This window comes from Podarcis pityusensis (genome assembly GCF_964106645.2).
Source record: "Podarcis pityusensis genome assembly, chromosome: 3".
In the NCBI taxonomy this organism is placed as follows: domain Eukaryota; kingdom Metazoa; phylum Chordata; class Lepidosauria; order Squamata; family Lacertidae; genus Podarcis; species Podarcis pityusensis.
Genome location: NC_138026.1, coordinates 11,914,083 through 11,929,178, shown reverse-complemented (window position 1 = coordinate 11,929,178; position 15,096 = coordinate 11,914,083). Strand labels below are relative to the sequence as shown.

The 15,096-nt window shown below is 41.3% G+C and overlaps 1 protein-coding gene across 3 annotated transcripts in view; it reads right to left on the bottom strand.

Annotated features, from left to right (window-relative positions):
• Positions 1 to 15,096, bottom strand: part of PLCB1 (phospholipase C beta 1) — a 481,134-nt gene that overhangs the window by 387,099 nt on the left and 78,939 nt on the right. The window contains exon 1 of one of the 3 annotated variants that reach the window (XM_080998941.1): positions 5,027 to 6,352. The exons of the other annotated variants lie outside the window; for them this stretch is intronic. The gene's annotated coding sequence lies outside the window, so the exon portion shown is untranslated. Of the gene's footprint in view, positions 1 to 5,026; positions 6,353 to 15,096 lie in introns of those variants that run through there. 3 annotated transcript variants of the gene reach the window in all.

Below are 15,096 nucleotides of genomic sequence, written 5' to 3'. Positions count from 1 at the left end.
GAATGGGCAAACGCCACAGTATCTATTCTATATAAGAAACTTCTTGATATTTTCACAGGCCCATTAGAAATTCTTAAACTTTCATTCACAATATTATTTTAATATCATTTCAATTATGCTATACTTCAACTACTTTTTTATTATTATATTTTATATATTTTTAGCTTTTTGTATTTTATTTGTGTTGCTCTAATTGGTGTAAGCTGCCCCTTTGCTGGAGTGTAGGTGACCAGAAGCTTAAGACAAAATCTAATACTTTCTGAAATATTTGTATCTGGTGATTTTCCAGCTTATGTAGGATTCATCTTGAACACCAATTGCCAAGTAAAAGGTGTGCAATATGAAGTGAAATCCAATACGGATTTTAAAAAAAATAAAATAAAAAAGCTGCAATGCAATGCCAGTGTCTTCTCTAACATTTAAATGTTAGACATTTAAAAACTCTGCATGCCTCAGAGTAAGGAAAGAATCACAAAATACATTTCATCACCTTTTAACAGAGTAAAACGAGGTTTAATAAAGTGCAATATGAAAAAGGGCATGCACATTCCCCTGGAAGAGCATTTTATAAGGCTGGAGGATGACTCACTGGCATTTATTTTCATTAAGCTATAGTGATTCCCATGAATGTGTTCTGCGCCTCGGAGTCTGTATTGCTTAAGCACATCCTAATTAAGGGATGTTGCAATTAAGAGACTCATGTGACGCTAAGGTCACGGACACAATTTCCAATTATTCAGATTATCACACATTTTACTTTCAAATTGCAGGAACTAGTGAAAACCTAACTCCTCTTTGCAAGCTTTTGGGGGGAATGTACAATTCAATGAGAGTTTTCTCCATCTTTGTTATGTTGGAGCATGCGAGCTGATGGGTGTCATGTTGTTGTTGTTGTTGTTGTTGTTGTTGTTGTTGTTGTTGTTGGCATCCATCTGTCTTGACAGACAATGGACTGTGCCTCTGGGGGTAATTCAAACAACTGAAAAATCACAGCACCTGCTGAGGCCACAGAGACTGGTAACTCGTAACTGCTGCCTCCCACATTGCTTCTACTGCATTAGCAGCACTGAAGTGACATCTCTGGGGCGCAAGCCTAGGCAGTGGGTATGGAGGTCCTCAGTTGCCCAGACAAAAAGACCCCCCTCTCGGCCCCACTGTGGTCCAAAGGAAAGCAGAGCAATACATTTGGCACCATCTTGGCTGCAGGAGTTGCTGGAGGAGTTGCCACAATGTGCCATCCAACCGTCCAGATTTGTGTAGGGTTCGTCTCCTGAAGGTGTCCCACAAGACAGTGGGTAGAGTTGCCAAGTATGTGTAGTTTATTGCATTGTTCCCTGTGAGCTTCAGTTTGGGTTTGCCTGATCTGAACTTGTGCAGTGCTTCTATGAATTCATCATACTCTGCTCCACTCAAACATACAAGATAGGGTTTCAGGTTTCGTTAAGGGACTGGGGACAACTACAATATACAACATCTGCAAGAGAATAGAAAATTGAAGACTGGAAGAAAGTTTTAAACAAATTATTTAGGAAAATCTTGTAAAAGTAAAGAGTATTAGAAAAATGTTGGAATGAAATTATTTGGCTTTAGCAGAAATGTTAAAAAGAATTATGTAAGAATATGTGATGGTTAAGAGAATTTGGTATAAATAAGATTTAAGTTTTAAGTTTTAGGGCCTTTTTAGGTGAGATAAGGTTAAAATAGATTAAGGTAATTTAATGATAGAATATTATGAAAGAGGGAAAGGATTTGCTGAGATAATTAACAACTAGAATACAAAAAAGGGAGGTGTGAGGAGGTCGATGAAACAAGGTAATGACAGTTAATGATTTGGGAATATTGGATTTGTTTTTAAAGTTTTTGTCTATTTTTGCTTTTTGATTTTGATGTATTATGTGTTTTGTTTTTTTGTTTTATTGACCTTGTTTTTTTTATTGATTCGTATTGTTTAAATGCTACTTGTTTTTCTCCTTTTTTTTCTTTGTTTCTTTGTAATCTTAAAATTCTCAATAAATATTATTATTTTTTAAAAAAGAGAGAGAATAGAAAATTTACCTAAACAGATTAAATGCTAATAAACAGAACGATAGTCAGCTGGACTGGTCATGCAGTTCCCAGCAAATCAAGGATAGTTTAATAAATATTAAGAGTTCAGCGATAAAGAATGTCTGTGCATGCAACTACACACCAGCTAAGTTTAGTGTCCTGACCTGAAAGCTAGCCATACATATGCATAAAGTCATTCAAACTTCTGAGCTGAGGAAGAAATTCCATGGAAAATGCTGCTAGGTTTGTAATGCAGTCATGAATAAACAAATTCATATAGCAAAACAAGTAATTCTGAACTTTAGCAACATCACCCTAGAAAAGATCCACCCTGTCTTAGTCCAGAGTCAAGTTTATAGGAAGTCTTCAAAGGACTGCATCCCAGAGTGTCTGAGGAAATTACTTGAATGGAAGGCAGGTTGATAACCCATTCTCTGGGATAGATGTCCATTATGGGAAATGTCTCAGCCAAAACAACTGCAGGCGAAACATGATGCCCTGCAAATATTGTTGGAATAACTCCCACCAGATCCAGCCAATAGAGCCAAAGGTTGGGGATGATGGATGCTGTAGTCTAGAAACAGAGTTTTATGAACTTGCTCAAGTCACCTTGCCTCTGATCACAGAGCAATATCCAGTCAGCTGCTATTTTCTCTATGTGTCCCTCTCTGCTGAAGGCAAATATATACCCCCCGTTTCCAAGACAACAGGGGAAGATTATAAATTGCAGAAAGGGAGTATTGAAGGGAAAGCTGGTGTGCCTGGGATGCTGGCTACAGCACTGCATATTAAAAGTATGTACTTTAGTACATGTTACATCTTTCATGTCCAAAGTCGTCACATGCAAGCCAGTCTCTTACAAAAATTCAGAAGCTCCCTCAGAGATAGAGAAAGCTGAAGAGATTGTAGAACTAATCATTACCTTTCTCCAATGCTTACCTCTGCTTAAATCTCTGAAGGCAGCCCTGTATAGGGAAGTTTTTTTAAATGTTTAATGTTTTATTATATTTTTATATGTGTTGGAAGCTGCCTAGAGTGGCTGGGGGAACCCAGTCAGATGGGTGGAGTATAAATAAAATTATTATTATTATTATTATTATTATTATTATTATTATTATTATTGAATAGGATGTCCCTGTTTTCAACGGAGAAATGTTGGAGGGTATACTAACAGATCCTTCCAACAGCAGTCAGGTAGTTAGAGGTACTGAAAACTGCGTATGAATATTGTCTATTTACAGTAAGTGGCACTTCTTAGTCTAACACTACTGAAGTGTTCTTTTTTGTTGGCTGCCATAACTATGCAAATTCCCAATAGGCAGTTTGCTGACAAACAGAACATAGGCACAAGCTATTCTATGCTGAAGAGGTACATGGACTGCTCAAGTGAAAACCTTTTTATTTGGGGATCGCACTGGTGGATATGCATCTTTGGTTCCTTGTCACCTAACAAGCATTCCAAAAGCTCCAAAGCATTTGCCGCATATTAGCCTTAATATGGGACATGCTTTGCATTCATTTCCCAAGGGGATATTCCCAGTTACATATCTGCAACCGCAGAGGAAGCACAGAATGTGCCCTTTTGAAAACCAATAAAATTACCCACAAAATGCTAAATGCCTGTGTTGTTTCTGTTTTGTATTTCTGTGAAAATGTTTACGTGGGTGGGTAATGAAGCTTAATACAATGCCACCATTTAACATTTGAAGCACTCCGGATTCAAGAAGCAATCCAGGCTGAGAACACAACTGCAGATAAACATTAACGGTGGCTCTGCTTTTTATTGCTGTGCATAGGTCAGCAGCACTTTAGGACTTAGTTCTCAGAGAGGCGGTTCAATTTGTGCCTCGGCCAAACTTCTTCAGACTGCAGGAGGATGCTCACTTTATCAAATGCTTCCACAAGGAAAATGTCCAATTTTATACTGAGGAACATTAAATAATATGAGCATGCACACAATTTAAAATCGAATAGCCCAGGCACAGGCTGTCCAATTCAGTGAACTCAAAGGTAGTTGCCATCCCTAGCAACTTTCTCTCTCTCTCTCTTTCTTTCACCTTTAGTGCTAATAATGTTCAAACTACATTGGTACCACTAACCTGACAACTTCTGCCTGATGCTCAGAAGCATTCTAATAGACCAACGGCCTATGTATGAAGATGATCTTAAAACCATAAAACTCCACCCTCCACCCAGTACATTACAAACCAATTTAAAATAAAATATATTATTATAAGCATGCTGTTGTTAGACAGCAGTAGCTACCCCGCTCTCAATCAGTAGATTGACTTAACAGAAATATTGTTTAACAGAAAGTGGAAAAGATGGATGTTAGAATGGACTGAATGTCTTAAACAATCATTTTTTTATTTTTTTATGTAACCAGCAGATGGAAAATCAGAAGTTTTCTTTTTGTATCTTTCTCTAATTTGTATTTTTGTTTTATTTCTTTTTTCTCTTTTCTTATTGTTACAATCTTACTGCCTTTCTGGCCTATGTCGTAAAGTCCAGAGATTGTATACTCAGCAGGGTGGTAGATGGTTGATGGAGGAGCCTTGGTGAGAGACAGGGTGAGAATCTGGGAGGAGAAAGGAAAAATCCCAGGTGAGAGCTGAGAGAGGGTCTACTACCTTCTGTGGCTGGTAACGGCTAAAAATTATTTACTAAGAAAGGACTCTGTATTCTACTTATTTCTATTTGTATGTTTGGTAGCCGCTATTCTATTGTATTATGAAAAACTTTAATAAAAATCTCATTTTAAAAAAGGGAGTCTCAGAGAACAGAAATCAATGGCCAAGGAAATTTCCATTTTCTTCTGAGACTCCCAGCGGAATAACGTTGGGTGGGCTTCCAAGGATCAAACATTTGCTGTAAGACTACTCCTTGAAACACTTTCCTGCCAAGTTCTACTATAGTAGGTGAATATTTATCTATTTTATAATGCTTGGAAATTGTATGCATGGAAGCCCAGGTAACTTACCTTTCAAATATCTTCCACGGGGAAGATGAGCTATGAAAAGCCAGTAGAGAATGGGCCGCAACCTACTCACTTCTTGGTGGCTTTCTCTATATTCTCCAAAGCCTTCCAAATACATTCCTCCAGTCAATTTGGAGGTGGCATTACATATTTTGTTCCACAGGGAAAGTGGGGAGCTAGCAAGGGGCCTTAGTTGATCACCTTTGCAATGCCATTGTCTCAGGCCAGCCAGTCCTGGGGCTTTTCAGCTGTAACGTTCTGTGGCTCAGGTCAGGTGATGGTGAGTGGGTGGGGGGCTTTATGGGAGCACAGCTGGATGATGATATTATTCCCATTAATGGTGTTTCAGACTGGGCTTGAGCAATGGTGCCAACCAGATAAGCAGGTGTTGTAAATCTGTCTGCTAGCATGGAGAGAGACCAGAGATAAATGTTCAGGGTCTCAGCCTTTCTCATAAATCAAAGCCTCTTGGATGAACCAAAGTTCAGCAACTCAGGAGAAGTCTTTAGCCCATTATTGGCAGACGTCACAGATGGGGAGAAGAATCTTCCAGAGAGGAGGTCTCCATGGTAGCCAAAGAGGACAACCAATCAGTGGGTCTGGCTGAACCAGAAGTGGAAGGTGACCTGGAAGGACTGACTTAGGTTCTGTTACTAAGGACATGTTGCCATTAGCACAGGTGTGAACAGTTCCAGCCAACCCACTGGAGCGATCCCTGGCAAGCTCATTCTTCTTGTCAATAACCATGTAACTGTTTGGACCCATCCTACCCTTTAAAAGTAGTGTTGGGACAACTTCTTAGCTATCATCTAGTCATGAACCTTAAGAGATCTGCTGCAGCCTTACAAATCTTGCATCCTGTGCTTTGGACAGTGTAATGATTTGTTGAATAAAGGCTTTAAAGTTCCCTCAAGCTGAGAGTCCAAAGACTGTGTCTGAGAGGTGGAGCCTGGATACTGTACTTTTAGGAGATCTAGCCTGACACAGTCATTCAGCTTGTTAGGAAGGAATGATCTGGGAAGGAGGAGGATAGCCCCATCTCCCATCTTGTCTATTTACTTCAGGATAAGGTACCCTCAGGAGATATAGGAATGCTTCAGGAGTAGAAGAAGCCATCGGATTCATTAGTATTCCTTATTTACCAGTTTATTTACCAAGAAGTTATTCAAGACAAGGAGATGGTAGTATTAAAAGGAAACTGATTTAATTAAATTCAGAGCCAATTCCTGGCATATGCTCTGCATGAAAATGCTAAAAGATGCATTTGAACAGCACACAGAGTTTCTGTGATGTTCCGTTTTCAGCATGAAACTCGCAATTTTGAAAAACAAGAAGGCACCCGCAAAACATGCCATATCTTTCACTCTGTCTCGCAGTTTTACATTATCTTCATAGCCATTTGGTGCCGCACCAAAGAAAAGAACCCTGAAAGGGTTTATTATTATTAATGGCATAATCTCAGCCAATGAGAGATCAAACAGTGGATATAATCACATCGTGAAATTCCATTTGGCTAAAATAAATCAAAAATCAAAAATCTGGAAACTATAACAATCACCGCTGAACAAATCACCATTTTGAGTGTCCCCAATGTGCTTCAGAAACGCCCCCACCTACCTACCCCAGTCTAGCTCCGTACTACTGCCTTAAGATCAATGTTGTTTTAGTGAGGTCAGTCTGGCCGTTCCAGCCTTTGTAAATCTGCAACCTTAGATGCCAGCTCTGTATGCTAATCAGCACCATGGAAACAGACGTGCAACTTCTGAGTTAAGTACAATCGGCAAACACCAGATGAGCAGTGAATCAAGGGCTGAAGACAACGGCTGTCAACAGATTGCCAACAGGAATTTAATGTGATTTTTTTGTTGCGTCACCGACATTAGTACTCCCCTGTGAACATGCGCAAGCGGTGGCTGGTTCAGCATGCACTATCACTACATTGATCTCCTGTGCCCTCACAATTTCTGAAATAAGGATGCATCATGATTTTTGCATAACACACACACACACCAGGATTCACGATATATTGCCAGGTCAAAAAGTATGAAACCGTTATCACGATATGGACTTCAAATCATTTTTAGATGATGCATATACAGTGGTACTTCAGGTTACATACGCTTCAGGTTACATACGCTTCAGGTTACAGACTCCGCTAACCCAGAAATAGTGCTTCAGGTTAAGAACTTTGCTTCAGAATGAGAACAGAAATCATGCTCCGGCGGCGTGGTGGCGGCAGGAGGCCCCATTAGCTAAAGTGGTGCTTCAGGTTAAGAACAGTTTCAAGTTAAGAACGGACCTCCAGAACAAATTAAGTACTTAACCTGAGGTACCACTGCATTGATATATTGCCCAGCCCTAATCCACACAATTTCTAAACCTATGCCTATCTAGGGTTGCCATGTGTCCTCTTTTTCCAAGACATGTCCTATTTTTCAGCGGAAAATTTGAGACAAATTGCATTTATTTGCTTTGAATGGCTGTCATAGCATCCTCTTTTTTTGCTCTTCAAATTATAGAAATCCTAAACTACCCTTCCTGTCATTGATAGCAGCTTCAGGCATTCTCAAGCAGCACTAGGCAAGAAAAAGGAACTGAATTGCACTTCCTAAAAGTGCTTCTGAATGAATTTTCAGATGTGAGCTTGGGAGAGCAAGGGTAGAAATGTCCACTCTAACGCTGACCAACCAGCTGATGGGAGGTTGTACTCTAAAACATATGGAGGGCACCTGATTAGCAAAGGCTGGTATACAAATACTTGCGCATCCCCTGTTATTGTCTCTTCCTGACATGCCAAGTAGATCTCGGTCAGACCGTCCGGGTTCAAATTTCTACATTCCAGGGGATGGGAGAGCGCAGCATGAACTATATTTTTGAGATTGCTAGGTGCACCCCTGGCATTTGAGGATGTTTCAGTGTAGAAATAGTTAGCACAGCAGGTATTTCCTGTTACAAACGAACAACAGTTGTGACCGTGAAAGTTAATTTGCTTTGAAAGCAGTCTCATCCTTTGGAGTTTTCAAATGGGTGCGAAAATAGTTCTCTTTTATGCAAAGTGTGCATCCCTGTCTTGCATGACACAACCATGAAAGCTGTTTCTACACAACTCCAATATATTCATCACTACAAATTCATAACAGCTAAAATCTTAAATGATGGCCAGCACTGATGCAATTAGTTTTGAAGCCCAGCTTTCTTTGTTTATTTTTGTTTTGATTTAAAGGTGTCAGTACAACAAATACAAGTTGAACAGTGATACATAACAGAAACCCCCAGGTATAATTAAAAGACCATTTGTGTACAAGGCAGAATCTTAACTGTCTTGGAACACCTCCTTTAATTTTATTTGTGTCCTTTTTTAGGACTATGAAGGTGAGGTGGAACAATAAATAGAGAACTCTTATCGTGGTTACCAGTAATTCACTTTAACTATGTCAAGACTCCTGGCAGGCATTATTCACTGTAGAAATGTAAAAATTTCATACAGCAGAATACCCTTGGGTCATAGATGGTTCTTTGCTCATCTTAGAACATGAAACAGCAATCTAATTGACCATTAAGGTCAAGATCTTGTTACTTCCAAGCAGCTAGCCGAATTTAGCAAACATTTTCTCTAATGATGTTATAGTGTTCATGTCCTGATCCTTCCATAGGGGTGATAAAGACAGTGTACCAGCTCCTCCGGAGTCACTGTGCAGAACTATTTTTGATGCTTTAAAGTTAAAAAAAATTCTAGGAAGAAACTCTGCTAAGCAATGCACATTCAACTGACTATGCAATGGAAATGAACAAAGATTCTTCAGTAGGACGAAAGGCAATGGGAAGCCCATAGCATTACCGTAGGTTTCACCACACTGTAAATACCTCATGCAAATACTTAAACAAGTGACAAATTGTGGATTAAAGAGTTACAGGTGAGTTGTGGAGCTTTTATTAAACCTGCAAAGGCAAACATCAAATTACTTTAAAATCTGGTATGCAAATTCCCTGCCTTACCATCCTCTCAGCATTCTATTCCTTCACAATTTAATGATTTCTGCTTTACTGATGACTGCAGCACCAATATCGCTGTGACACGTGACCACTGCTCAATGTGTATTTCTATCATTTATCAATGTACACATATCATTAAATAACAAAAATAGTTTTAGCAAGCCTATCCAGGCATGTAGGTGCTGATGTGTTTAATCTCTTTTACTGTTAATTTCAATCCAGGTTTCATTGTTGTGCCAACACACTCTGTGGCAGCTAGTGGGAGCCTGGCTGAGCTAGTAGAAGAGAATACAGGGATGTTTCCACTAAATCCATCCACACACACAAACACACCATGGAGATGTAAAGGACAGGGGAAAGGAGGAAAATTGGGGGCACAGGGTTCCCCCCCAAATATTACTGTTTCCCTCCCCCAATTTGGGTTGTTGTTGTTTTAAAAAAGGTTTCCTCCCTTTTTCCACTCCCCACCACCACCGTACAGCGTCCACATAAAGGTAAAGGTAAAGGGACCCCTGACCATTAGGTCCAGTCACGGAAGACTCTGGGGTTGCAGAGCTCATCTCGCTTTACTGGCCGAGGGAGCCGGCGTACAGCTTCCAGGTCATGTGGCCAGCATGACGAAGTCGCTTCTGGCGACCCAGAGCAACGCACAGAAATGTTGTTTACCTTCCTGCCAGAGCAGTACCTATTTATCTACTTGCACTTTGTGCTTTCGAACTGCTAGGTTGGCAGGAGCTGGGACCGAGCAACGGGAGCTCACCCTGTCATGGGGATTTGAACCGTTGACCTTCTGATTGGCAAGCCCTAGGCTCTGTGGTTTAACCCACAGCGCCACCCGCATCCACATAGAGATTCTATTAAATATCAGTAATAAACCCACAGTCCAGCTTAAGGTGAGTTTTGACTGTTGCCTCATTAAGGGCAGCCTAAATTAGACGCAACTATTTTACAAGTCTGCCCTATTGAGGTAGTAACAGAAGGATCTTCTCCTCTACAAGACTTCCGAGAGTGCCTCTGACATGTGAGAAATTTGTGCAACCATCTCAGCCAAGTGACTATCATGTGATCAATATGCAATTCTAGCATTAATGTTCAATCTTAGATTTAATTGTCTGAACTAAATGTATCGGCACAGTGCAAGATGGACTTCTAAGTGCATCCACCTCAGCAATGAACAGTCTCTCTATTCGCATTAATTACAAAATACCAAATTGCATCTGTTTCCATTAAGAGGAAGAAATTAAACAGTGAATGATCCATGCTAAATGCTAAAGGACAGCCGCCGCCACTGTTAAGCAAAGATATGGAGCAGAAAGCACAAATACTTGCCATCGCTTATCAAAGTCATTAGATATATGACGTGAACTAATCACAAGTGACCTGAACTAAGTGCTTGGAAACATTGTAATTATTTGCAAATAAAATAATAATAATGGGTTTGATGTAAGCTGCACCATGCTTTCTTTCCATCAAGTAAATTCAGCATTTAGATATCCTTAGTTCCTAAGTCAGTTAAAGAAGCCTCAATGAAGTTGAAACTGAGGAAAATAAAGGCAGATCAGCCTTAATGTCAAGAGAAGATAGCAAGCCTTAAAGCAGCATATATTCACCATTCTGGGCAGAACCTAACTGCGTCATTTTCTATCTGATACCACTGCAGGGAGCCCAGAAATCCTGCAATACAGAAGGCATAATGACTATTGAGTCAGCATAATGACAAAGGATAATGCACTAAGTGCCACAAGCCACTGTAACCCAGATCTTTAATTTTTTAAAACAGGGAAGTAAAAAGTTGGATACCACTGAGCACAAACAGGATCCTCTCAGGGCTGATATAAACTTGGAACAAAACAAGATGGCCAACTGCAGTGTTACCACTTCAGACTGCAAAAGGATGTATGTGGGCGAAACATATTAGGGAATCCTTCCCTTCATGGAAAGCTCCCGGCAACCAGAAATCTAGTACAGTAAGGAATAGGCTAGGGTAGAATCTGTCCCTGATGTACTAGTTATCTTAATTTGTGAACCATTTTCTTACATGAGGGACCACTCAAAAAGTGGCATTTCCCAAGCTGCTGTTAGAAGAGTACATTCTACTCTTTCTCATATCTGGATTCTACCACCTCACTGAGTACAGCAGGACACAGCAAGGCACAAGACTTAGTGGGAGCTGGGGACAAGATAGGTATTCCTACATGAAAAATACCAGACTGAGCTTCAGGGAGAAACTTAAAAAAACTGCAGGTATAGGAAAATGGTTTTAGAGTAAGTCAAAGAAAAACTGTTTTTTATATATATGCGTGCAGTTCCCTTACATAATTTTAAAAGTTGTTTACCCACCCAAGTCTAAAATCCTTCTGGCAACTCATCACAAAATGACTGATTTCAGCTTATTGTTTCCTTATTACTGTGGTGCTGAAGATAATGACGGTGTGTACTGGATTATGGAAGAGCATCCTTGAGGGACAGAAACTCATCATGCATAGCTATGAGCAATGTGATGCAATTCCTCTCTCTGTCTTCAAGTGATTGTCTAAGCATTTTAGAAAATGCTTAAGGAAGCAGACACTTCACTTACCTGCAGGCACACATTCCCCTCCCCTGCCAAAAACAACAGCAACAACAATGTGTCTGTGAAGTCACACTAATAATCAACCACTGAATAAAGGAGGCAGAGGTTTACACAAAGAATATGTCTCAGAATGCGCTGCCCAAATAGAGGAAGACTCAGTGAATGACGTTCGGAATAAAATGTTTAGAAGGGGATGACATCAATGCATGGCAGCTCTCTGTTGATCAGTGAAATGTTTTCGAGTGAAGTGGCTATAAGACACTGATGTGGAAAGCTTGCATGACCAGTTGGGACCAGCTGTCCCAAACCTTGTGTCCGACAGATTTTGTTGGCTACAATTCCCATCATCCCTGCCTAGGGGCTATGCTGAGGGGAACTGGAGTGCAACAACAACTGGAGGTCCACAGGTTCCCTACCCCTAGATTAGAGGCTACCTATGTCACATAGGACGCGGGTGGCGCTGTGGGTTAAACCACAGAGCCTAGGACTTGCCAATCAGAAGGTCGGCAGTTCGAATCCCCGCGACGGGGTGAGCTCCCGTTGCTCAGTCCCTGCTCCTGCCAACCTAGCAGTTCAAAAGCACATCAAAGTGCAAGTAGATAAATAGGTACCACTGCGGCGGGAAGGTAAACGGCATTTCCGTGTGCTGCTCTGGTTCGCCAGAAGCGGCTTAGTCATGCTGGCCACATGACACAGAAGCTGTACGCCGGCTCCCTCGGCCAATAAAGCGAGATGAGCGCCGCAACCCCAGAGTCGGCCACAACTGGACCTAACGGTCAGGGGTCCCTTTACCTTTACGTCACATAGGAAAAGTAACTGAGTATGGAATATACTTTTAAAGATTTTGAAGCCATTCAGTGTAACGCTAATGAATGAGAAAGACATTATAGATTGCTAAGGCATAGTCTTCTAGCTAAGAGTCCCCTTTGTCGATCATTACCACTCCCAACAAAAGCTTGGTCCATTTCAGACAAACATTTGTTCTCTCAGCTGAAGCACAAACTAATCTCTGCCAGATTACAGCCATGCTGCGTCCATAACAAAAGCTGTACACTTCTTTGGGGAGGTATCCAAATGGCCTTATAGCCCATGTGGCTTTTGCAAGCCATTTAAAGCTTTGGATTACATTTTTTACAATCAGGATGAATCATCACATGTAGAGCACCAGCAGCTGTTGAACACTACAAGCAACTAACTGCATTTAACTATATTTCAACAGATTGCATCAGCCCACTTCCTATCCACACCTGAAACCTGTTACCTTCTTCAAATATACTTATTCTATTTCAACGTTTACTGCCCCACTCTTCAAGACAGGTTCTCATAACAGCTTTCAACACAAAGCTATAAAAATCCAGTTAAGTTAAAATTAGCAACAATTGTAGCAAAAACAACAGCCGCCTAACGAGATGAAATCCAAGTTAAAATAAGACCCCCCAAAATGATAACATTTACACTAGGAGTTGCTCCCTGCTACTGAGATGCCAGCTCACTTTCACAAATTGCTGCTCATACAACCTTGTGTGAGTTCAGCACACTAACACTACACTGACTGTATGAGAAGGCAGCACTATGAAGAAGGATTGGCAGGAATAAGCTGGAAGTCAAATGTGAGGATTCAGCAAAGATGGACTTGCCTTGCACTAATTTGGAAAGTACACAAGTCTTCCCTGCTAAATTTGGAAGAATTCAAATAGTTCTTCAAAGCCAATTTGAGGGTGTGAGGAGGGTAAAGGGGCTCCAGAGGCAGATTCTTAGGATGGTGGCCCACTCTCAATCTCAGACATGTGAGCCTTCTAAGTCCAGTGCTGCTGTACCATCAGCTGGGGAACAGTACCACAATGCTAAACCTGAGCCGAATGACTACTGAACCTGAGCCAAAGGTCTTATGGGGTGGAGCTCAGGAAAGATAGACTGCCTGGAGGGACTCTTAAGGTGTCTAAGTTCACCTCCAGCTATTGTGGGAACAAGTTGCTTACTTGGAGCTTTCCAAGGTGCTGCAACCACTGACCTGCCTCACACATATCTGCACAGATGGGTCAGAACAGACAGGGTGGAGAGCCCTGGGGGCACAACTCCCCACACATATCCTCTGGATCTGCTCCTACAGCTTCTTCTGCCTGTTCCATAGGAGCGAGTGGAGTGATGCTGATCCTTTTGGTCCTATGGGGGTAATACAAAGGGGGCTTCAGGGACAAAGTTCAAGAGTGGGGCAGCCATCCCCTCTGGGGGGATGAGTGGGGTCTAAATGCCCCATTCTGAGAATGTGTCTTTACCTTTTCCCCATAGGACTGAGGGGGTTTCACAGCTGAGAGAGTTGAAGGAGTGTTTAGATAAAAATCCAAGTTGGATGGAAGTTCAGGGGTTTCATTTGAGGTTGGGCTTTGCAAAGAAAGGCTTTGGCGTTGGTTCCTAAGCCTGGCTTGAGTGAAGTTCACTGGCATCCCTAGAATCCAAGGAGATGCATTCACACCCTGGCCCTTCTCATGTGAATCCACTGGTATGGAAGCCCCATGAACATGCCAACAAGACACTTCTGCCGCTGGACTCTAATCATGGTCCTGAACCAGACCTTGATATTTATCCATGGGCCTCACCATATTTCACAACGTTTTCCAGAACTCTGGGCCTATTGATCTCCACCTCGTTTGGGCCATCATCTTCCCTTGGTGGTAAGCATCACTATGGATCAAGACAGCTGACTCATAGGCTTTGCAGAAAAGAGAAAGCTGCACCACTTTCAGAAATCTTTCTCTCCCCCCCCCCTTTTCAAATTTCACTCTGAGACTTCTGTGCAATACAGAAGCTCACATTAAGCATTTGAAACACCACTTAGTCCTAGCAGCAACTACTGCAACTTACTCCTGTTAAGTACACTAAAATAATAATAAATAATAAATTTTTATTTATACCCCGCCCTTCCTGGTTCAGAAACCCGGGCTCAGGGCGGCTAACAACAAATTTAAAGCACTTAATTGTAATGCAACATAAAAGCAGCATAAAATACAGTATAAAAGCATGAATAACAATAAAATTCAAAGTTCAAAAATCAATTTGAGGGAAATCCATCCAATAAACATTAGATAGTCACCAGGGCTAGCTGGCTAAATTAGACCTACTTGGGCCAGCGAGGAGGCCAGGGGAGAATTAGCTGTGGGGTCCCAGAGTGGGTAATCTTCATAAAAAGGGGGGAGGGGGAAGAGAAGGGAAATAAAAGATCAGGCTGAGTTCAAATTAAAGGCCAGGCAGAATAGCCCTCCTTTGGGCACAGTTCTGAAAAAGTGACTGAAACAGACCGGCTTGAGCCAAATGCAGGACCTTGGAGCTAGAACACACACACACACACACACACATATATCCACCTTGCTACATTTCCTCCCCACCCAACCCCACCTTCTTGCCTTCTTCAGTCATTTTAATCTGGGAAGGAAGCCTGAAGAATATATTCAATTATTTTTAATGGTCAGCTTTTTGTAGTCGGATAGACAATAAGCCACAAGATTACACC